We start from the raw sequence: 25,125 nt of genomic DNA on the forward strand, positions 1-25,125 counted from the left end.
GATTTCTGACAATGTTTTTGTCATATAGAGTGACACTAATAGACACATTTTTAAGACATGGTGGTAATATGTTACTGTTTTTTCAGAACATACTATTTCGGAGATGGAACTCCTGAGGAAGGCAGTGTGGGCTGCCGAAACGCATGTTGAGATTCAACTTGGAAACCACCCGACAAATCATATATTCATTGGATGTTCCTTTTAACAATATATACTGTTGATTTCTGAACTAGATATTTGTATTGAAGAATTATTTTTTGCAAATTTACTTTGAATTATTGGATCAATGACTTTAGTCAAAGAATTATCTTTAATCAATGTTTATCTAAAAGATGCATAATGATTCAGCCACTTTCGCTCAGATTCATTACCATGTATAAGAAATAAATATTTTGTATTTTTCTATATATTAGTGTCACCAATTTTTTTATTTTTTACTCGTGTATTGATCAGCAATTATTGAGTTTATTGTTATTTTGATTGAAGTTGCCCTAGCCCATTTACAGTATGTATTTCCCTTTCTAGGTGAACTTCACTATAGTTTTACAGGGGCCCCCTTGTCTTTGCATTCTTTATACCCGCAACCTGTTTGCGTGGGGTTTATCTGTTGATGTATATTTACACATTAAGTATTGTATGTTCACAATCTATTTGGACTGTTCCCATGAGGCACAGGGTCAAGACTGATTTGCATATGGCTGGGTTCAAACTGGAATGGCATGGTGAGCAAAAAAACGATGGATTTAGGCCCAGATCTCTGTACTGGGGTGAATGTATGACATTGGTCTGCATTCTGTCCATCAACTGTTGTTTTTGCATTTGTCACCCCGAGTGGGACGGGTATGCTCAGACGTGAGTCCCGTGCTCTCCATGCCACTGGAATCAAGCTATCCTGGCTGAAGAGGGGTGAAACCCCGAAACCGGTCCTAGGATGCTTGTTTCCAGTCCAGGGAGGACCTGGCTTGGTAGTTCGGGCTGGACTGTTCCCATGAGGCACAGGGTCAAGACTGATTTGCATATGGCTGGGTTCAAACTGGAATGGCATGGTGAGCAAAAAAACGATGGATTTAGGCCCAGATCTCTGTACTGGGGTGAATGTATGACATTGTTCTGCATTCTGTCCATCAACTGTTGTTTTTGCACAATCTATTTAAGCCACACAACACCTTCTATAATTCATCTTTTTCTGCATCTTAGTCTGCCTCTTTTATTGTCTTCTACTTTACATTCTGGTACTTCATGGTTTTTCTATCACTAATCACTATCTACTAACTATTATTAGTTTTTCCAGAGATACGGTTATTCCTTATCCGAACATGGATAATTTGAAAACTTTTGGATTTTCGGATGAACAGTATGCGTTACTAGTTGGTGACCAATGTAGCCTTGGTCAAGAATCAGGTTTTACAGGTCCAACTGCTAACAAGATGACATTCGTAAACTTTTAGAACTAAAAAATAAAATAAAAAGAATGGAGATGCATGGACACTTCATGTTGGAATATTTAAAGGCAGGTGTGATACCACAAGGTCTTAGAGTCCGCAACATTCCTGGGCTGTTTATACAAATTAAAGAGTTTCTTGAAAAATGGTCATTAATAGCGAATAGATGTTCACGAGACCTAATGATTTTGATAATTGAGACAGCTGAAGAGATTATTCAGGTATTAATGGCAGAGATGTCAATTTTAGAAGATAAAATTAAACAATGCAATGCAGTGGAAGAAGGTAAGAAAAAACTTTGTTTAAACGTAAGACTGATATATTACGGAAAGATATAAGATTCTATCCTAAAGAAAAAACATATCCATATCTTAATGAACATTTTTACTCTGACACAAAACATCAAGAATCCGATACATATGGACCAATCCGACCTCAACGTAAAGTTATTACGTTTTCGGACACATCTGATTCCGATAATGAACCGAGCCCACATAATATTAATTATGGCCCAGAAAGAGGAGGATATGGACATGACCAATTAAGAGAACAACCCTCCTCATCTTCCCCTGTTTTAGGAAGATGAGGATCCTGCAGGAGCCTGTGGAAACCTCGATATCAGTCCAGGTTCCGAACGAACAACTACAATTACAACGAGAACAACCCCCAATATCTAGTAAAGCGGAATGCCCAGTATTGGCGTTCGTAGAACCTATTCCCATTTTCAATCTGTCAAAAAAATCACTAACTGAACCAGAAACTGTGTTACTGTCTAAAGGTTTATCGTTTGTTCCATATACAAAAGCTGACACTTTTGAAATCTTCCAAGATATCTCTACCTTTTTTCGTAAAATACGTTAAAAAAAGTTCTTTGAGAATAGACCTGAACGAGACATAGTTGTGGACAATAAATCAGGTCTCAGACCTGTCTCTATTTTCACACCCACTCTGGAACAAGTAGGGCTGGAAGTAGGTATTTTTGAAACCATCGTTATGAAAAAACGTAAAGAGATCACTAAATTCAATCCTAATCCTACTCCTAACCTCCAACAAGAAGAACTTAATGCATTGAAAATTCTTACAAATTCTAAAAATATCACAGTAAAAAGCTGTGACAAAGGTGGAGGTATAGTGATTCTAGACACAGATACCTATATCACCGATATGTATACACTTTTGAATAACCCTATACATTATAGGAAGATTACCTCTGACCCTACATCAAGAGTACAAAGAAAAATTCGAACACTAACGACACAGGCAGTGGAACAGGACATCATATGCCAACAAGAAAGGGATTTTATGAATGTTTTGACTCCCTGTATGGCTAGCGTCTACGGGGTTTCGAAAATTCATAAAGATGGGAATAAACCTCCGTACCGGCCTATTGTGACTACAATAGGGTCGGCCACCGAACATATATCGAAATATATAGTTTAAATTTTACGCCTGCATGTTCCCAAAACACCTTCCCATGTCAGGGACACCAAGGACATGATTCAAAGGATAGAAGGGCTTCCCTATAACAGCCAAAGTGATACCTTGGTATCACTCGATATTGAATCTCTTTATAGTAACATCCCTCAATTGGAAGCACTCACAGCAGTGGAGTGGTTTATTTTGACATACTCCATTGACTGTGATGTACCTTTCATCATTGATCTCTTAACCATTGTCCTTGATGAAAACACCTTCGAATTCAACGGAGATCTATTTAAGCAGATCAAAGGTGTCAGTATGGGGGCATCATGTGCCCCAACGATAGCTAACATCCATATGGCGTATTTTGAACATCTCTAGATATACAAGGAGGTTGCCCCTTTCTATGAATCGATATATCAATGGTCACGTTATATCGATGACATTCTGTTCATCTGGAATGAATGACTTTGAGAAACTGAAGGAATTCCTTGAATGGATCAATTTGTGTGACACCAATTTAAACTTTACAGCTAATATTGGTGACCAAAGAATCGAATTCCTAGACATTGAAATAAAAGATGTGGAATCCACATTAGAAGTAGACCTTTACACTAAACCGACAGCAAGAAATACACTCCTGCATTTTTCAAGTTATCATCCAAAATGTCAGAAAGCATCCCCTTGGGACAGTTTTTGCGCCTTTGTCGCAATTGTACTAATGTTAAAGAATTTGACCTTCGCGCAGTAGTAATGAAACAGAAATTCTTAAATCGTGGTTACCCTAGGAGACTGATCAGAGAGGCATATAAAAGAGCCCGTTTCTTTGATCAAGATCACCTTCTACAAAATACCACTAAGAAAGAACCCCCAAAACTGGTGTGCGTTACTCGACATTCAATCTTCAACGAAACAATTAGGCAAATCATCAATGCCCAATGGCATATACTCAATACTAATGCTGATTCTGTCACCATTCTACCACGTCCTATGTATACACATAAGCGTAACAAAAATTTGAAAGACCTTATTGTTCACTCCAGAATTAAAACGCAACCAGCTTTTGTACAAAGAACCTTAGGTGGTAAATTTCCCATTACTGGCAATCATAAATGTTCCTATTGTTAGGCTTGTGATGGAGCAATTGTAACTGAAACATATAAATACCATCATAAAGATATTAAACTAAAGTCCTTCACCAACTGTAGGACAGACAATGTGGTCTACCTATTACTCTGTCCTTGTGACAAAGGATATGTCAGAGAAACTGCACGTCAATTCTCAACGCGACTTACTGAACATCGGTCAGCAATCAAAACAAACAAACTTATGGCACCCATGCTTAAACATTACCAAGAAATGCACCATATGTCAAATGAGATTCGCTGGTTAATTCTGGAGAAAATTAGCTGTAAAAATGAACATAATTCCGAATCAGTTAGGAAACACAGAGAGGTTTTTTGGATTTTTTCCTTAAATACGCATGTGAATGGAATAATCGATTAAACTCTGTAATCCCGTGGGACCAGGCTATTCGATATAATGATTAATCCGGACCTCTTTATTCTATTTATCTTTGTTATATATCTTTGATGTGATTCCTTTTTTATTTCTTAGATAATCTTCTGTTGTCCAATCATTTTTTTCTTTATTTGGTATTTTTTTAGTCCATCCTCATATTTAGATGATATTTTCACATATGTCACCCTTTGTTGTCGTTACCATCTCTGTAGATGACTTTCTGTCATTCAACCCTTGATTTAGCATGCATACGAATTGCTGTCTGGGTATTTACTATTTATGTGCTTTACACATCTATTTCTTGTATTTGGACATTCGTGATAATACTAGGGCTTTTGTAAGTCACAGAAGAGGCCTTGCAGCATATCATCACGGTTCTAAAATAGATTTTTTTGCATCAGTAAGCATAATTATTCCGTTGTAAGCACCTATGTGCTACGATTGCCTCTGTTTTAGAATCTTTTCTTTATTTAAATTGCATGTTTTGGAGAGCTACCCTTGTTCTTAATTACACGGAGTAAGTGCCTTTATGGAAATTGATTCTTATCTTACCTCCACCTTAAGATTTAAGTATCCATCTACATGGCGAATGTTTTTTGTTTCACTTTTTCATATACATGTGTATTATTATTAAGCGGATTGCATTAATCTGTAGTCATAGCTTCAGCATTCGTAATTTTTTCGCTACTATTGTTATAACATCTATAGGGTTATATATATATACATCCATATTTATTCCAATTTTCTGCATCATTCTGACATTAGGAAATCTTACCCTAGACTCGCAATTCTTTATATACTCATGCTAATTGGCCATTGACTAGCATACTGTGATATGTATTACCTTAGGCAGTTTAACATGGCCGCCATATTAGACATTAAGTCTGGGCTATATCCCCAGTCGTTTAAATCATCCAATAGTCACATGATACTCACATGATACTCACGTGACACTCAGGTTACCTTTTTTTTTTTATTTCAAATCTTTTTTTTTTTTTTTATTGAAAAAGCATAGAAAAAAGACAAGACATACAATAAATGACACATGAAATCTCGTTACATAACAAGCAGCTAGTACCTGAGATTGGTGAGTCTGTAGATGGTTCACACCCATTCCGGACATATATGAATACAAACTCTTCACAAACGGAACAATAAGATCATTAGAACTGATCAGTAAATCAGGGCCGCACATCAGGGAGCATTGACTAACTCATGGACTAGCTATACCATGTGAAGTTAAATAAAAGTAAAAAGACTAAAAGACTGAAAAACTGAAATATGTCATGGTACCACGAACAGCACAACAATGTCCAATTGCGCTAGTGTGATAGGGCGCCCTAATAGCCAGTGTCTTATTTCCTGTGTGAGTAGCCCTTTCTTCTATTTCCTTATCTTCCCTTCAGGGAGGGTCAAATGAAAATGCAGATCTGTCTAGGGCCTTCCATAGCCTCTTGTGAGGAGCACGCCATGGGGAGGAGTGCAAAGCTGGATTATCCGCCTCTCTTAAAAACGAGAGCCATTCCTGCCAGACCCTGAATGATACCTCAGATGCGCTCTTCCACTTACACAACACCACCTTGCAAGCTAGAGTAAGCAGGACATCTAACAACTGACGATCATTGTCATTGTGTAGGTCCTGATCCAACACTCCCAGTAGCACATAGACTAACTCCCTTTTAGACTTGAGCCTAAAAATATGATCTATGCAGTCAAACACTTTCGTCCAGAACGGTCCCAGCGCAGAGCAACCAAATAACATATGTGCTAGGTCTCCCACCTCTACATCACAATTCCAGCATATCGGACTGTCCCTCAAGTGAAGTTTATTAAGTCTTTCTGGCGTCCAGTATGTCCTATTAATGAGCATGTACTTGGTTTGGGCTAAAATCGGTGAGATCTTATTCGTTAGGGCAGCGGAATGTATCCGGCCCCAGTCAAATACTAAGCCAGTAGTTTGGTTCAGATTCCCACTTAACTTCATTTTTCTTAAGTGCCCTGCTCGGTTCAGGAAGGAGTAATTTGTAAATTTTGGAAACAAAATGACCGGATTTCAGAAAGCGCAGAACCTGGGTCTTAAGCCAGGGGTCTTCCGTGCTGAGGGAGCGAGGAGACAAAATAACTTTGAGTTTCAAGAAATCATAGAAGTCCAGTGGTGACAGATTGTGAATTGTCTGAAGCGAAGAAAACGGCAATGGGTGTCCCCCCTCAGATAAGTCTCGCACTAGGTTAATTCCCTTCTTGGACCAACTCCTCCACTGTAAGGGCTTCCCTTCCATCTTAAGTGATGGGTTATACCATAAGGATATCAAGGTAGACTTCCTCCATAGCAACCCTACTTTATGAGTTTGGTCAAGCCTCAACAGTGCTCTTCTGGTGTTTAATAAAATGTATCGGGAATGAGGCAGGTGGGAAAGGTCCATCGAGAGCAGTGCCATTAGAGGGGCATCACCAATTAGGGATTTTTCGATGCCGATCCACAGCGGAGTATAGTCCGCATCCTCAGTCAACCACTGTGCCCCTTGTTTGCAGAGAAACGCCGTCTGATAGCTCCTGAAGCTAGGAAGACCCAGGCCTCCTTTACCCTTTGATAACTGAAGTTTCTTCATTGATATCCTAGGTTTCTTCCCCTGCCACAGGAACTCACCAAACAGCCTCCCCACCTTTGTCAAGAAGGCCTCCGAAAATGTCATCGGAAGCATACTCGCCAGATAGTTCACCAGTGGAGTCACCATCATCTTCAGAGTTTCCGCCCTGCCCCACCACGAAAGGAATTTCGGTGACCATCCCTCTAGCAATTTAGATATTTTTTCCAAGACCAGGCCCTCATTAACCCCCAGTGTTGTGATTAGATCCTTATCAAATTCCAGCCCTAAGTATTTAAAGCAGCCTGGTTGCCACGTCAGGCCAGAGTTCCCCATAACTTCCCGGTTACCCAAGTTGTTCAACATTTTAACCTCTGTTTTATCTTTATTCAGCTTGTATCCTGATACCCTGGAGAAGTCGTCGATGGTAGTCATGAGGGCCGATATAGCCTCCTCCGCCTTTTCTGATACGATTAGGACATCGTCCGCATAAGCGGTCAGCTTTATAATACAATCACCAAATGGAATTCCAGCAATACGCTCATTAGCTCTTAAGTGGTAAAGAAATGGCTCAATGGCCAATAGGAACAGTGAGGGTGAGAGTGGAAATCCCTGTCTGGTACCTTGGTGCAACTGAAACGCAGAGGAGAGTGAACCTCTAGCTCTAACTCTAGCAGTGGGACAGGAATATAGAGACATCACCATCTTCGTGAAGGATTGACCCAAGTTTAATTTGTTTAAGACCGCATTCAGATAGTTCCAGTCGACTCTATCGAAGGCCTTTTCGGCGTCAAGCGTAATTGCGACAGTGGGAGTAGATAACAGTTTTGCTTTTTCGAGTACATGAGCTAGTATTCTGGTATTATCACTTGACAATCTATGTTTCAAAAAGCCCGCCTGAGAGGCGTGTATCAGTTTGGGCAGGACCATTTGAAGTCGATTAGCTAAGATCGTGGCTAGGAGTTTACAGTCTAGGTTTATAAGCAAGATAGGTCTGTAATTCTTTGGAAGAGTTGGATCCTTCCCTTCCTTTGGAAGTACCGCAATGATAGCCTCAGACAGCGTACCCTTCACTTCACCTATAGTGCTAATTTCTTGAAATAGGTGCAATAGCGGTTGTGATATGAGTGAGGAGAAACTCTTATAAAATCTGGCTGTGAACCCATCCGGTCCGGGAGCCTTACCGCATTTTAATGATTTAATGACTGACTCAACTTCCTGAAGCGTGATGGGGCCATTAAGTTCATCGCGCTCCATAGCAGAAAGGGATGGAAGATTACACTCTTCCAAATAGCCAGCAATTTTTGACTCGACAACTTCTGTATTTTTGGCATAAAGCTGTTCATAGAAATTTTTAAATACCTCCGCTACCTTGACCGGATCCGAATGCGTAGCCCCTCCCTGATCCTTGACGGAATTTATCATATTTTTCTGAATTTTGAATTTGAGGTATGCAGCTAGGCTCTTCCCTGCCTTATTAGATTCACATAATTTGAATTGTTTCCTCCTGTTTAGCCAGATCCCTGCTCTTTCACTCACTATTTTGTTATACTCGTATTTTTTATTGGCTAGTTTATTCAGAGTTTCTTCCTTCCTATCTAACAAGTGCTTCTTCTCTAACCCCGCAATTTCAACCTCCAACGTCTCTAGCGCTTTATTGCGGTTCTTGTTTATAGCCGATTTTATTTTAATTACGACTCCTCGTATCGTACTGTTCAGCGCCTCCTATCGGATCAGGTCTGTAGTATCTCCCCTAATATTATGCCCTAAATACTCTTTGATTGCGGTCTCTAACATTACTCTATGTTGCTCCTTTTCGAGGACCTCCTCATTAAATCTCCATATTGATTGTCTGGTGGACGATTTGACGTTAGATATGGACAGCGAGATGCATGAGTGGTCGGATAAAACCCTGGGTTCTATGGATGATTCTTCTATTCTGGGTATTCCATTTTTAGTGATAAATAAATAATCAATCCTGGAGAATGAATCATGTGGAGGAGAATAAAAGGTATAATCCCTCCCATCTGGGTTCTGCAAACTCCATGTATCTACAAACTGAAATCGGGTACACAGGTTAGTGAAGGCCTTATGAGATCTATTACACCGGAAGGAACATCAGGAGTCTCTATCTAATATGGGATCAAATGGTAAATTGAAGTCCCCTGCAAGGATGTGTATGGCTGAGTCGGGGATAGTTTCTACTTGCTTGGTCAGATCGGACCAGAATGTCAGATCACATGTATTAGGGGCATATACATTCGTAACGTAGAATTCAGTATCGTCTTTAAACAACTTAGTCATCACCCACCGTCCTTTGGTATCAGTAGTGGAGGAAAGCAAATCTACATTAGCTTTTTTTGCAATCAATGTCAAGACCCCATTTTTCTTCCCTATCGCGCCTGAACCTGCGACCTCAACAAAATATTTATTCCTAAAATTATGAAACTGCTGAGCATCCAGTTTAGATTCCTGTAGCAGGACAATATCACCTCTTTGCCTACGTGCATAATCCAGCACTTTCTGGCGTTTAACGGGCTGATTAAGACCTTTGACGTTAAGAGATAGTATTTTCAGATGATTCAAACCTGTTACTCCTATAGGAGTATTAATCGTAGACAGTACCATAACCAATCAGTAGCTAACATGATGAAGCGTTAACAGCCTAACCTTGAGTATACAAACGTAGACCCCCCTTCATTCTCTCCATCGATCCCCCCACAAACACCGCATCAGTATGAGGCTTACAGGGGTAATTATCCTGAGTCCGACTAAATGAGACTGACGTCGGTCGAAAGGTGACAAACGTGGCAATGCGGCAACGCATTCTATCAGGGCCATGTCGGGACAATCGATAAAGGCACTGGCAATAAAATGACGTGGGACCAGGTGTGCATCGTACCATGACATAGACAATACCCATACAAAAAGAAATAAATACAAACAACAGACATTTAACCCCCCTTACCCCCTCTTCCCTCCACCCTCCCCCCCCCCACCATCCCACCCTCTCCCTCCTCCCCACCCCGAGATGAACTAGTAGACATGGTGACACGGAAAAAATGGCATCCCTCCCATGGACTTAATCCTTGTAGATGTCAACAATTTAGGAGTTAACCAAACATGTAAAACATTGCATAACTTATGCATAACTTATGCTTCCTACAAGCAGTAGCATTTGTTCAAGTAACAACCAGCGAACATAGACATAGTACACTTGGACCACTTGGACCATCCCCAATGACGCATCCTACCTACCCCCTCCCGCAAATCCCTTTTCTTGAGGAGACATTAGGCTCACCTCCATAGCTACAAGTGGTCGAGGGTTCCTATCGTATATCAGCGAAAGACTGGTGATTAGCATTCAAATTGCGCACATTCTATCTAATAGCACGGAAATGAATCTGGGTCATCGTCCTTCTACTTGGGCATAACAGACCAATAACAGCACTGCAATACCTCAATATAACAACAAAACGTCAGGACCCATCATTATATTACCATCAACTTAACAGTGGCACAACAGTCTGACACGGTCCTTAAGAAACCTATTTAGAGGAGGAAGCAGAGGCCATCGACGAGGTTTCCATACGTTGTTCTTCATCACCCTCCAGAATTCGCCCCAGTTTTACTGGGTCTGTGAAGACCTGTGGAGACCCTTTGATGACTACACGGAAGTTTGCAGGACCCACAAAGCCGAATTGGTGGCCCAGCGACTTCAACTTTGGACGTAGGGCAAGAAAGGCTTTCCTCGTCAACAGTTTCCTTGCTATAGTCTTGTGATATGTATACTTTATTAGATTTCCAAAGTACATGGTTGTTTTTGCGCACAAATGACAGTATTTGATCCACGTGTTGGTAACGTAAGGGTTTACAAACAATAGGCCGTGGGCCTTTTTGACCTGGTGTGATTCTGCCTGGAACTCTATGAGCCCTATCAAACTCCAGTGGGTGACGAAAGTTAAGATTGGTTGCCTGCGAGAACCGTACCTCCATGAATGGGACACAGGACTCGTACGCCTCTTCGGAACCCTCTGGAATTCCAAAGATCCTTAGGTTCCCTCTCCGATTTCCGTCCTCCAATTCCGACAGCTTCCTTGACATCTGTTCCGTGGAGATGTGCAGACGTTTAAGTGAGCTACATGCTGCGGCCTCCGAGTCCTCCAGCCGACTGATTCTTGACTCTGACTCTGTGAGTCTGGCATTCGTATCTCTGATGTCCTTACGGATAGCCAGAATTTCTTCTTTTGTGGCTTTCGCAATCTCCCTAACCTCTTCCAATCTATTTAGTATCATGTCCATCGTATCTGTCACATCCTTTTTGCCTTTGACAGGGGAGATCGGGTTAGGAGGTTCAGCCTTGAGTCTTTTTAGATTCTTTGTGTCTTTGTCCCCCATCTTGTGCGTTAACGTAGAGACTGCTTGCTTGCTTGACTTGAATTCCAAGCTCACGAACTCTAATAGGGCCCAATCAGATCTAAGCCCAGTCAGCTCGCAGCAAAGAGCCTCCTACTCGGACCCACAGCCGTGCACCTACTAGATATTCACCACTGTAATGATACTGCTGTCGGGACCTCTCCCACCACCTGTTAACAGCTTGATTGGGAAGCTAGGAAGTTGAGAGCGTAGAATGCCCCGCATGTGGCTTGTACTACGTAGGAAGAGCGATGTCGACGGGCTCAGATGTAGATTCAGACTCGTAACACACCACGAACACCAAACCCAACTTACGGCTCCACCTTGTTATATTCAAACATCTTCTTCGCAGATAGCACTGATGCGCATTGTGTTACCAGTTTTACCAGCTTCCCATCGATTGTAACACTTGCCTCCCACAATGCTCATTTTACAGTCCAGTCTCCTACATGCGCAGCATAAATGCACAAATGCAATATTGAATATCAGATGGACCGATGCTGTTTGTATTGACACTCGAGGGATCTGCTAATCACCGCTGTTGCCGCCGCCCTATTATAAATAGGTAATTCCATGCATCATTCCAGCTCCTTACACGTGGAACCACACACCACCTGCAGCATTTGTAGCATTTACAGCATCTGTATCGCCCTGAACCCAAGAGACTTCACTCCCATTCGCACTGTTGGTAGACTAATGTTGATCTCCCACCTCAGGACTGCAACTCCGGACTCCGCCGACCTCACATTAGCCTCAGAAACCAACATAAGCCCCTATCGCCGCCATTTTGATGCCTTCGTGTACTTGCGGCTCTCGGTAGCGCTCCATACGATGAGGGTGTTCGGATTAACATGCCGGCTTGTCAGTAAACATACTACCACTCTCGCAGTCCAAGGATGCTGCTCCCACGCCGACCTCCTCTCACACACCCGTTCGCTCACGTTCCGATGATCGCCCAGGGACCGCCGCCATTTTACCTCTCGGTGTTCCTCATGACTGGGATGTCAAACTCCGTCTTATTCAGCCCCAAACGCGACATACGAATCACTCACTCTTGTTGTGTGCCATCAGGGTCATCAGGGTCGTCAGGGTCCCATCCGTGGTCCCAGGAGGTCGTAGTAGCACCAACCCAAGCCGCCGGGTTCGGCAGGATCCTGTGGCTGCAGGCGCCGTTCGCAGTTACCGCACGGGAACAGGCTCCAGTGCTCCCGATCAGAACTCGTCCTCGGGGTCACCTAGGCGTCTCAGATTCAGTCCAGACGAAGGTACGACCCTCCGATTCACATATTTATACTTTTCACCGGCACAGCAATGCTCGTGACTCCCAAAACGTTCCGTGATCGCCGTCCACGGGAGGAGCGCCGCGCTAAGCCGCCATCTTCTCCGGCGTCCAAACCACGCCCCCCTCAGGTTACCTTTTTAATGCCGTACGTGAAATACACTAGCTTTTAACTTTACGTCGCCATTGGAAGCATGGCACACATCAATATGTGTCTCTGAGCTGCTGGCCTTTTGCTCTCATCCTATTGGTAAGTCAAGAGCCGTTTCCAGAACGCGGTCTTTAGCTGCGCTGCGTACACCCATAGCGAGCTAACGTTCTTGATATTCATTTGCTGTAAGCTACGTTAGTGAGGATACAAATTTATTGACCTGTTCCTCGGTTGTGTACACTCTAACAACAGCCTCACGACGCTTGCAGACTTCTACGTAATATAATTTGCTGCATTACTGTCGTCGTCCTTTTGTCTACGAACTTGTGTTCTTCGTTGGTTTATTTGGGGATGCACATTGAAGCCACCACATTTCCATTACGATCCCGTTTATACAAACATGGCATTTACGCTTAGATACACCATCTAAATAATTGAGAGAAGGTGGTTGTCGTTAACTATCTTGGGCTTCGCACACTTAGCAACATTCTCTTGGTGTTTCTATAATCATTTCTCACGCTTGATAAGAAACTAAAGCATTTATATTGATCTGCTCATTGTTTCTGTACGTGGAACAATAGCTTTCTGGTTTTTCACTTTATTCTGTTTATTGAGATGAACATATTGAGGCTACAATAATACCGTATTACCACGTCTATGGATACATTTTGATGCATTATTAAGTATCCTGAGAATTTTGATAATCGTAATCGGTCTGTTATCCTCCCAATCAGTCCGTTTAATGTATATATAGCTAGCCACTGCCATTGTTTATTATCTAGTTCGGTATGACTGGTCCTGTACACTCTTTAGACTTCTTTCTTTTTCTTTGATTTACAGCAGAGGTCTTGGAACCCTTTGGATTAGCAGCTCATCCATAAGCAACCACTACTGATATTTAGGTAATTCTTTCACTATTTTCTTTACAACATTAGTCTAGCGTTTGAGACATGATTTGTTATTTGACATTATATGCCCCATGTTATCCTTCATTGTTGTTTTTTGTCTCTTCAGCATACTTTGTGAAAACTGTTTTTTGAGGACAATTGGCCTTTCAGCCCCATTTTTTAGTTCCTAAAGGTACAGCCATTTTCATGACATTTACATTATGTAGAGGTTTAGTAAGTTACCCTTTTACTCATCATTTATTAAGTGGATTTCTTTCTTTCTTGAGGCTAAAATAATACGGTAATACCGCGTCTATGGATACATTTTGATGAATTATTAAGTATCCTGAGAATTTTGATAATCGGCCTATTATCCTCCCAATCTGTCCATTTAATGTATATATAGCTAGCCAGTGTCATTGTTTATTATCTAGTTTGGTATGACTGGTCCTGTACACTCTTTAGACTTCTTTATTTTCTTTGATATACAGCAGAGGTCTTGGAACTCTTTGGATTAACAGCTCATCCATAAGCAACCACTACTAATATTTAGGTAATTCTTTCACTATTTTCTTTACAATATTAGTCTAGCGTTTGAGACATGATTTGTTATTTGTCATTATATGCCATGTTATCCTTCATTGTTGTTTTTTGTCTCTTCAGCATACTTTGTGGAAACTTTTGTTTGAGGACAATTGGCCTTTCAGCCCCATTTTTTAGTTCCTAAAGGTACAGCCATTTTCATGACATTTACATTATGTAGAGTTTTAGTAAGTTACCCCTTTTACTCATCATTTATTAAGTGGGTTTCTTTCTTCATTAAATCTTCCAGCATCAGGTTTCTCCTACCAACGATGAAACTACATTGGAATCCTTAGTGGAGTATTCCATCCTAGATTTAACCCACATTGATTATTATTTTGGTAAGCTCTACCTCTTCACCATTCACATAATTGATAATTAGCTGCCTGCATTAGTATGGATAAAAACATAATTGGCCGAAACGCTTAAGCAATAACTTCATGTAATTAATAGGTAATTTTGTTTTACAAGAAAGTAATATTTTTCCAAAAAACTCTTGGCCCTATTTTTCAATTATAGGATTGGGAGTTACCTGCTCCCCTAGTACCTTTGGCCGTATATATATTTTTTTAACATCAAATACAGTCTTCTATAAATTTCAGCATTACTTATTCAGCGATAGGTGTCTTTCAGATGAGAGCATTATTAAGTCAAATTTCAACAGTCCAATAGTACCTACTTAATCAATTGAGGCATAGACTATTAATATGTATGTTTTCTTTTCCTCTAATGTTTCTTATGGTTTTTAGGTCTATTTTTACTTTATTCACTCCTTCTTATATCCTTAATTTAGTTCCCAATGCACTTTAATATTGCACTTCCTTGCTTCTATTAATTATTTTCATTGTATGGCTTGAATTTAGTATACATAGATGTGAACTTGCTTATTAGTACCATTATCATCATTGTGACATTTTTTCTTATGATTTGTGACAATGTTTTTGTCATATAGAGTGACACTAATAGACACATTTTTAAGACATGGTGGTGATATGTTACTGTTTTTTCAGAACATACTATTTCGGAGGTGGAACTCCTGAGGAAGACAGTGTGGGCTGCCGAAACGCGCATTGAGTTTCAACTTGGAAACCACCCGACAAATCATATGTTCATTGGATATTCCTTTTAACAATATATACTGTTGATTTATGAACTGGATATTTGTATTGAAGAATTATTTTTTGCAAATTGAATTATTGGATCAATGACTGTAGTCAAAGAATTATCTTTAATCAATTTTTATCTAAAAGATGCATAATGATTCAGCCACTTTCGCTCAGATTCATTACCACGTATAAGAAATAAATATTTGTATTTTTCTATATATTAGTGTCACTAATTTTTTACTTGTGTATTGATCAGCAATTATTGAGTTTATTGTTATTTTGATTGAAGTTGCCCTAGCCCATTTACAGTACAGAAAGGGACACCCTCCAAATCAGTAGCAAGTTGAAGCCTAGACCCGTGAATCGAAACCCAGGGAATGGGGCCCCTCCCCCGTCTGCCAGGCAATTGAGGTGGCTGGGTCCAGAATGCAAATAGAGAAAAAACAATGAACAATAGATGAAAGTGAAACATGGTCATTGAAGGACTATAGTAAGACCATGAGTTTTGAAATTTGGAATATGAAGATTTCATGTAACTAAAATGTTTGTTGTGAAAATAAAACTGCAACCTTTTCAGGCACCAAGAAGTGGTCAAGTGATAATTAAGGGAAAAGCGCGCAGCAATGGCAACAAACAGGGGGGAGCGGGGAGGGAGTGCTCGCTGCCTGGACGGGGTTATGCGTGTGCACACGTGGTGCTTGATAACAAACCATTTCTGCTTTCACAGCATTCTAACATTGATCAGATTATCTGATATCACACGGTGGCTTGTGGAAAGAAGATGATGAAAGTAAAATAAACAAGAAGTGTGCGGTTTCCCAAGAACAGAGACTATCAGACACTAGGGTCAGGCCCATGATAGGAGTAAATGTTTTGAGGAACACGTCGTTCTTAAGATATAATTGTAAAAGACGACATAGAGGAGCAACACAAAGGACTGGCATCATGGTACTCTTCGGGTAAATGGTAGAGCGCACAAAACATTTGTGTCTTTTTATTACAGGTAACATTCTAGGGCCATAGTTGAGAAACGCATGACAAATTACACATTTAAGCACACTTGACCATTCGTTTAGGTTCAACTTAATGTAGTGGCTAATTCGCTAGCTGTTTAGAGAGCACTCATCTACGTTTTTGGGAGGAAAGTTAGTGGCAAATATGTTTAAAGCACATTAGGTCTGCGACGTTGGAAACACACTGAATGTAAATTAAATGCATGTTTATAGGTATTTTGGCGTTTTAACCCCCATATTCCGAGGCATCTCCGACTTGATTTGCAAAAAATAGTATGCAAATACAACTTTACAGGGACAGGAGAGGGGTTAGGGAATGTCCGCCAATTAATGTTTGATCAAAAGCATCTTTCAACGCTGAATGGGTTGTAAAGACAGTTCAAAACGAAGAAAATATCAGAGAAATGGTAGAGCTGTCCTGCATAGAAGTGTCACTACTCTTACATTAAAGAGTGTCATCTCTGATAAGACATGTTTGTAGTGTTCCAAGAAGCAGCAGATCTGCAGAGATGTATGTGACCTGCTGAAAAAGTCATGAAGAGCCCATAAAGAGGAAAGAAGCCCTGCTGCTGTGAAGTGCTACAGTGTTCCATAAAAGACATGGCAGCCTTGTAGAACAAGCATTGGCAAAGCAAGTAAGTCTCGCCTATAAGACCTATTTGCTTTGCCAATGTTTTTTAGCCATGCTCTAGAGCATTAAGGCTTCTCTACAGGGAGACTAAAAAAACACAACAAAAATGACAGGATGATGCAGCGCTGCTTCATTTTGTAGGTGCACGCATGCTTTCAACACACGTGCGTGTCCATAAAAGACACTTTTTTTCTTTATGATCGAGATGGATCTGTATGTAAAGAAAAGTATGGTGAAAGCGCAATTTTAAAACTTAGTGCAAAAGCGCTTTTGAAAATCAAAATAATGGATGAGCAGGTTGCAGCAGTGGGAAGGGAAAGAGGAGGGGGTAAAACAAAATGGTGAGCGGGGGAATACAAAAAAATGTAGCACGAAAGCGCTGCTGGCGGAACAACATGGTGGTCGGGGATGGAAGCAACACAGGGGGATGGAAGCAACACAGAGCGCTGGTGGGGGGGGATCAATATGGGGCAGAAACAACAAGGAGGGTCGGGAGGTGAGGAGAAGAAACGAGCAAAACAAAGAGAAGGAGGGTGCGAGTGGGGGAAACAAAACAGAGGATGAGGTTAGGGAGAAAATATAAAAGGCAAGAAAACAACGTGAAGCAGGGTGGGTAGAAGCACATGAGTGAGAAAGTAACAGGGGAAAGAGCATGAGGCCAAGCACAACATAGGGAGCGAGAAGCACATGTGTGATAGAGAGCAACCTGGATTGCAGGGGGAGACAGTTGGAAAATGCATGCACTCACATGGAGTGCTTAACCCAAAAGAAAACAGCTGTGCTTGAAGAACAAGCAGTGGAAGCATAAATGCAAACCAATCAAAAGAGGTGGTAAATAGGGTATGCTTCACGGAACACAAGATTTACAAGATGGGACATGAATAAGAAGCAGGCAAATAAGAGTGACTGGAAAGTCAACTAGTGGTAAACAATGGGCGGGATCCAAGCCCTTGTACATTCTTAGTAAGCCCACAATATGCCTTGCAACAGACAACTCATGCGATGTCTATCAGGCTTGACCTAAAAACGAGTTCACTAAAAGCAAGAAGAGGAAGCATAGAAGCCAGCCACTCAAAGAGATGGTAGAGAGGCTATGCTCCAAGGGAGGGACAATCACAAAATCAGTGGCAGCTCCTCTGTTATGGTGGAGGGCGTTGCCCTGTTGCCAGCAGCCTCAAAATTTGAAACATAAAACGATCATAAAAGGTTTTTATTTTTATTTTATTTTTCCTTTCCTGCCGCAACTTGGTGGCAGGGTCATCGCGGGGGGCAGTCACAAGAGCAGTGGTGGCACTGCATTCAGTGTGCATGATGGTTTGGCTGACTGTCTTAGGACGGCCAAACTGTCATGCGCACTGACATCTCCCCAACCCAAGCTGCATTGCTGGGTGGAGAGACTAGCAGGTATAGGCTCCCATTTCCCTTTGGAGGGGAAAACATGCCCGCTCAGGCCGATCCCAGCACTTCTCTCATGCATGAGAGAAGCACTGGGATTGGCCGCAGGAGAGTCTGGGAGTCTCAGCAGAAAGAAGAAGAGTGGCGATCGGCCAGGAGAAGGTAAGTTCTTTTTTTTCTTTATTTTTGTTGTCTGTCTGCTCCCCCACCTCCTGCCCCTCCCGCCACTCTGCCGTGAGAGCAGCCATTACTGCAAAAAATGGACAAAAAATGATTAAATAAGAACGCAGCAACCCTGCTTAGATGTGCTAGTAATGTTCCTTGAAATTAGTAACACATCCAGCCCAATACAAGGCACCAGTAATTAGTCTTTAAAAATATAGCAACCTTTCAGAGAAATGTTGGTTATTTCCTATTGAATGAATTGTCCATTTATTGTCCCAATTAAATAATAGAAGATCTTATGAGAAGTAGAAGGCTAAGGGAAGTCAGCTTTGAATAAACTACTGTCATTCAGGTTATGTGGAGTTCTACACAGCAGGCACAATTACCTGCAAAACTATCTCACCAAGATTGGAACTTAAATAAATATTTATTCAGCAAGCACTTTGTCGAAGGGTGAAGAAGAGACCCAACAGCGACTGGGTTTTCTTGAGGTATTATTTATTATGACGTATTAAGGAGCAAACAAAACTCAGAGTCACTTCTGCCGGTGTAAGTCCTTGGTCAGCAAATAGGTTTCTCCACCAAATGCTTTCTCTTCCGGGACAGCTCTCCGGTGTATAACTTGGTTGTCAGCTTGGACTCCCGGGCATTAAGAGGAAAGAAAGAAGACACGTTTCAATATTTTGGCCTCTCTCACTCGTGTCAGGGAAGAGGAGGTGAGGAGATTTCCACCAGGTTACCTAAGGGAGGAGTATGTGAGGGGGGGTCCGTCACCAAGACAAGGAGATTGGGGTTTGCTCTGTTATCTATTTTGAGCACGAGCTGCGCAGAAGCAGGCTTCCCTTTACCCCGGCTTTCCGGACTCCCTACCCGCCTCCCACGGCCCTCGCAAGCGCTGCCGCACCTGGGTGAGCCACGTCCCCCCCGGGGAGTGGCTGGGCGAAGAGCCGGTCCGTTGGCCTCCTGGCTTGCCGGTCTTTGGTTCCACGATCGTCTGCTCGGTCTTCGGGTCTTTCTCCGTCTTCTCCTCCGCTCGCTCCACGTCTGCCTCCTTCGGGATACTTCCGTCTTCTTCTCTTGTTGGCCATTCTTTATTGGGCAACGGCGCTCCGTGGCTCCGCCCCCAAATGTTCGTCACGGGCGGTTCCTCCTGGGTCTTAAAGGGCCAGCTGCCAGCAACAGGGAGTTGTATCGGTCCAGGTGAGGCAGTCTGCCAATCCAGGGGCTGAAATGGCAAAGAAGGGGTTGTATCGTCACCTCGGGTTGGATTCGGTTCGTGGAGGGTCGGACTCCGACACACCCCCACCCCAGCATCGTCCCGATCGGGGACGAGAGGCATGCGAGAGAGAAAGTCAGCGTTGGCGTTGAGGAGACCCTTACGGTGACGCACCTCAAAGGAATACGGCTGGAGGGACAAGAACCACCTCATGACACGTGGGTTGTTACCCTTTTTTCGGCTCATCCATACTAAGGGTGCATGGTCCGTATATAGGATGAAACGGGTACCCTCCAGGTAGTATTGGAGTTTGTCCAAGGCCCACTTAATGGCAAGACATTCCTTCTCGATAATGGGGTAGGCTCGTTCCCTCGGAAACAACTTCCTACTAATGAACAGGACAGGTTTTTCGACCCCCTCCCTGGTGGTTTGGGACAGCACAGCTCCTATTCCCACGTCTGAGGCGTCGGTCTGGAGGACAAAGGGTCGGGAGTGGTCCGGGGAGATGAGGATGGGATGACTGGTGATTGCCTGTTTTAGTTCATGAATGGCCGTTCGTACAGTAAGGGAGGGTGTGGATAGGGCAGTTTTCGGAGTGTTTTTCTGTAGGAGATCAGTAAGGGGAGCGGAAATTTCTGCATAACGGGGAATAAACCTACGGTAGTATCCTAACAAACCCAGGAACGCCCGAACTTCCTTCTTCGTTGTTGGCAAGGGGGCTTGTTGAATGGCTCTGATCTTTTCGTCCTGGGGTTCGATGCACCCATCGCCTATAACGAACCCCAGATACCGTACCCTATGGAAAGCAGCTCGAGATTTCTTGGCATTGATATGTAACCCAGCCTGCTGGAGGGAGCTTAAGACCTTGCGTATATCCTCTAGGTGGCGTTCCCAGGTGGGACTATGGATGACGATATCGTCAAGATATGCAGAGGAAAAGGCCTGATGAGGTTTCAGGATGGTGTTCATCAACCTCTGAAACGTGGCTGGTGCCCCGTGTAACCCAAAGGGAAGGACTGTGAACTCGAAAAGACCGTCAGGTGTGGAGACGGTGGTTTTTTCTTGGTCCGAGGCCCGTAAGGGTACCTGCCAATAACCCTTTGTTAAGTCGAGTGTAGTGATATAACGGGCCTCCCCCAGTCGCTCTACCAGATCATCTACTCGAGGTATGGGGTATGCGTCCAGTTTTGAGATGGCATTTACTTGTCTGAAGTCAATGCAAAACCGAATTGACCCGTCGGGTTTTGGCACCAGGACTATGGGAGAGTTCCAGTTACTAGTTGAGGGACGGATGATTCCCGTTCGTAACATTTGTCGTATTTCATCGGAAACTGCCTGTTGTCGGGAGGCGGGAAGCCGATATGGTCTTTGTCTCACTATCTTCCCTGCTTCTGTCTCGATACTGTGTTCAAGAAGGTCGGTTTTCCCAGGTTGGTCTGAAAACAGGGTTTGGAAGTCTGTTAGTGTTTTCCACAACTCCTCCCTTTGTTGTGAGGACAAGGTTTCGTTAATGGGAAGGCGAGAGAGAGTGCAGGGGTCCTGGGGTAAGGTCTGTACCAGCTGGTTAGGAATTGGTGGGGGTCCCAGCCATTTTTTTAGGAGATTTATGTGGTATGTCTGAACCTTTCTTGGACCCAGGCGGACATGGTAGGTGGTGGCTCCTAGGGTTTTAATAACCTCAAAGGGTCCTTTCCATTCCGTCTTAACGGAAGAAAGGGAGGAGGGTATACGGACTAACACCCAGTCCCCCACCCGCAGGGTTCGTAGCTTTTTCCCTTTGTCATATTGTTGTTTCTGCAGGATCTGTTTTCTATCCAATTTGGCGTGGGCTAAGTCCCGAAGTTTACCTATTATCGCCCGCAGTTGCTCGGTGTATTCTAGCATGTCTTGTGTATCATTTTGTCCTTTTTCCCAGGCTTCCCTGGTCATTTCAAGAAGCGTCCGGGGTTGCCTCCCGTAAAGAAGTTCAAACGAAGAACACCCTAAACTGCTCTGGACTTGACCCCGGATAACAAAAAGGGCAAGGGGAAGCAGGCGGTCCCAATCCTTTCCCTCCCCCGACAAGAGTTTTTTTAATGTGAGCTTCAGGGTCCCGTTATACCTTTCGACAAGGCCATCGGTTTGAGGATGGTAAACCGAGGTTTTTATATGTCGCACATCTAGGGTTTTACATATCTGGGCCATCAACTTGGAGACGAATGGGGTGCCTTGATCTGTTAGGATTTGTCGGGGGAATCCTACCCTAGAGAAGTACTCTATCAGTTTATCCGAGATGTTGGTGGTAGTGGGTGCTCGGAGGGGAAATGCATCCGGAAAATGGGTACAGTAGTCTACCAATACCAGTACGTACTGAAATCCCTTCCGGGAGCGGGGAAGGGGCCCAATGAGGTCCATCCCTACCCTGTCAAAGGGTTGACCTATTATAGGCAGAGGTTGTAGAGGGGCCTGTGGGGGTGTATAGGGATTCGTTTTTTGACAGACGGGACATTCACTGCAGTACTTCTTGGTTTGTGCGTATATACCGGGCCAGTAGAAAGGACGTAGGAGCCCCTGTGTGGTTTTCTCGGCCCCCATATGGCCCGCAAGGAGGTGGGAATGGGCGAAGAATAGTATTTGTTCGCGAAAGTCTTGAGGGACCAAGAGCTGAGGGTGTTCGCCAGGTCCCGGTAACCTATACAATAAATCGTTAGTGATTTGGAAGGTAGGGTAGGACCGGCTTGTGGGTTGTCGGGCTTCCGACCAAGCATGCGCGAGGGAAGCGTTGTTGCTTTGTGCCCAACGGAAATCCCTATCAGACACCCAAGGTTCCTGTGTTAAGAGTGCACCATGGACGGGGTTTTTTGAGGAGGTCGCCCTTTTTCCGTGTAGTATCTGTTGAAAGAACGAGAGAAAGGCGGGATTGTCAGTACCTATGATCAATTTCTCGGGTAGAGTGTCTAAGACCCCAACCACCACTGGTGAAGGAACTCCTCTACTCGGTTGCAAGGTAACCTGTGCTACAGGATAGGGACGGACGTCTCCGTGTACACAGCGGATGAGGACCCTCCTGCCAGGGAGAAGTTGGGAAGGGGACACGAGGGAAGCCCGTATCACGGACTGCCGACAACCGGAGTCTAGAAGAGCCTTGACTTGTGCCCCATTCAGATAGAAACTTACGTAAAAGGAGGTTCCCATCTCAGCCGTATACATGAGGTTCTGGGGAAGGTAACTAACGTCCATCGGCTCTTCTGTTTTCTTGCGCGGACAAAAGCGGGCCATAAGGCCCCACTCCCCACAATCAAAGCACTGGGCGGATCTAAAAGGAGGTTCGCTTCTTTGGTGTCGTATTTTCTCCGGTTCCTTGATAGGTCTTAGGGGCTTCCTCGGGGCAGGAGCTGGTCTCGGCTTCTCAGGTTCCCAAGGAGAGGTCCGAGGCTGTGCACGAGAAAAGGCAGTTGCTAGTTCCACCGCTTGTTCAGCCGTGAAGTTCGCATGTTGTCGCAACCACCTTTGCGTTGAGAAGGGTAGAGCGTCCAGAAACTGTTCCAATATTACCACCCCCATGACCTCGTCTTTTGATCGCTCCGCTGGTTTTAACCACTTCTCTGCTGCTAGCTTCAGCTTATAGTAGAGGGTTTTGGGAGTGTCTGCAGGGGTTCCCTTTTCCTTCCGGAATCGTAGTCGATAGGCTTCCGTGTCCATACCTAAGTGATCTAGAATGAGGGTCTTAACGTCTTCATAGGGGGTGACCCCACCAGCATTTGCCACCTGATAGGCCGCTTGTGCCTCCCCTGTCAAAAGAGGAGCCAAAAAACCCGGCCATTTGCTTACAGGCCAGCCTGAGGCCCGGGCAGCCATCTCGAAATTCAATAGGAACGCGTCCGGATCTTCTCCGGGCACGTATTTCTGTAATGATACCGTGGGAAGGGCGGACACGCCCTTGGATAGCCTATGGCCCGTAGAGGTTGAGGCCGGTTCCTCTGCTACTTTTATCAGGGTCTCCAATTGAGCCTTCATAAGGTCTCTGAATGTGTCTCTATCGGCCTGAGCGGAGGTCAGCTGACGCTCCACAGCCCATTCGAGCTTCTTCTGGCCCTCGACGATATGTTGAATTAAACTCTCCATGGGGAATTCCGATGAAAGAGGTTAAAGTGCCCGCATTCTCCACCAAATGTCGAAGGGTGAAGAAGAGACCCAACAGCGACTGGGTTTTCTTGAGGTATTATAAATTATGACGTATTAAGGAGCAAACAAAACTCAGAGTCACTTCTGCCGGTGTAAGTCCTTGGTCAGCAAATAGGTTTCTCCACCAAATGCTTTTGCTTCCGGGACAGCTCTCCGGTGTATAACTTGGTTGTCAGCTTGGACTCCCGGGCATTAAGAGGAAAGAAAGAAGACACGTTTCAATATTTTGGCCTCTCTCACTCGTGTCAGGGAAGAGGAGGTGAGGAGATTTCCACCAGGTTGCCTAAGGGAGGAGTATGTGAGGGGGGGGTCCGTCACCAAGACAAGGAGATTGGGGTTTGCTCTGTTATCTATTTTGAGCACGAGCTGCGCAGAAGCAGGCTTCCCTTTACCCCGGCTTTCCGGACTCCCTACCCGCCTCCCATGGCCCTCGCAAGTGCTGCCGCACCTGGGTGAGCCACGTCCCCCCCGGGGAGTGGCTGGGCGAAGAGCCGGTCCGTTGGCCTCCTGGTTTGCCGGTCTTTGGTTCCACGATCGTCTGCTCGGTCTTCGGGTCTTTCTCAGTCTTCTCCTCCACTCGCTCCACGTCTGCCTCCTTCGGGATACTTCCGTCTTCTTCTCTTGTTGGCCATTCTTTATTGGGCAACGGCGCTCCGTGGCTCCGCCCCCAAATGTTCATCACGGGCGGTTCCTCCTGGGTCTTAAAGGGCCAGCTGCCAGCAACAGGGAGTTGTATCGGTCCAGGTGAGGCAGTCTGCCAATCCAGGGGCTGAAATGGCAAAGAAGGGGTTGTATCGTCACCTCGGGTTGGATTCGGTTCGTGGAGGGTCGGACTCCGACACACTTTCACCTACCAGGCCACATTTCAAACAAACTCGATGACTCTAGGAAGCCTGTTGGTCTGAAAAAGTATCTGTCAAGTGTGAGGCATGCCTGACCTCTGAATGAAATTAACCACGCCTAGAGGATAATGAAATTACTAGATATACCAATATATTTCATATAAGGGTCACGTTATTCATCTGGTGTACGGAGACTATGCTCTAGTGAACTCTGCTTCCATATCTATATGTCTAGAGAGACAACCAACAGGGTTCCAGAATTAGGCAAGACTTAATGGGCTGCGCTAATTAATGCCCGGTCACTGCAAGCT

General features: G+C 43.9%; 1 long non-coding RNA gene across 3 annotated transcripts in view; it reads right to left on the minus strand.

Moving 5' to 3' along the window:
- The window catches only part of LOC146784278 (uncharacterized), a 162,361-nt gene that overhangs the window by 114,680 nt on the left and 22,556 nt on the right, over nucleotides 1-25,125 (minus strand). For 2 of the 3 annotated variants that reach the window (XR_014970521.1, XR_014970517.1), the window contains one exon: nucleotides 24,475-24,741. The exons of the other annotated variant lie outside the window; for it this stretch is intronic. This is a non-coding gene — a long non-coding RNA (uncharacterized LOC146784278). Of the gene's footprint in view, nucleotides 1-24,474; nucleotides 24,742-25,125 lie in introns of those variants that run through there. 3 annotated transcript variants of the gene reach the window in all.

This window comes from Triturus cristatus, chromosome 11, assembly GCF_964204655.1.
Source record: "Triturus cristatus chromosome 11, aTriCri1.1, whole genome shotgun sequence".
NCBI classification, from domain to species: Eukaryota; Metazoa; Chordata; class Amphibia; order Caudata; family Salamandridae; genus Triturus; species Triturus cristatus.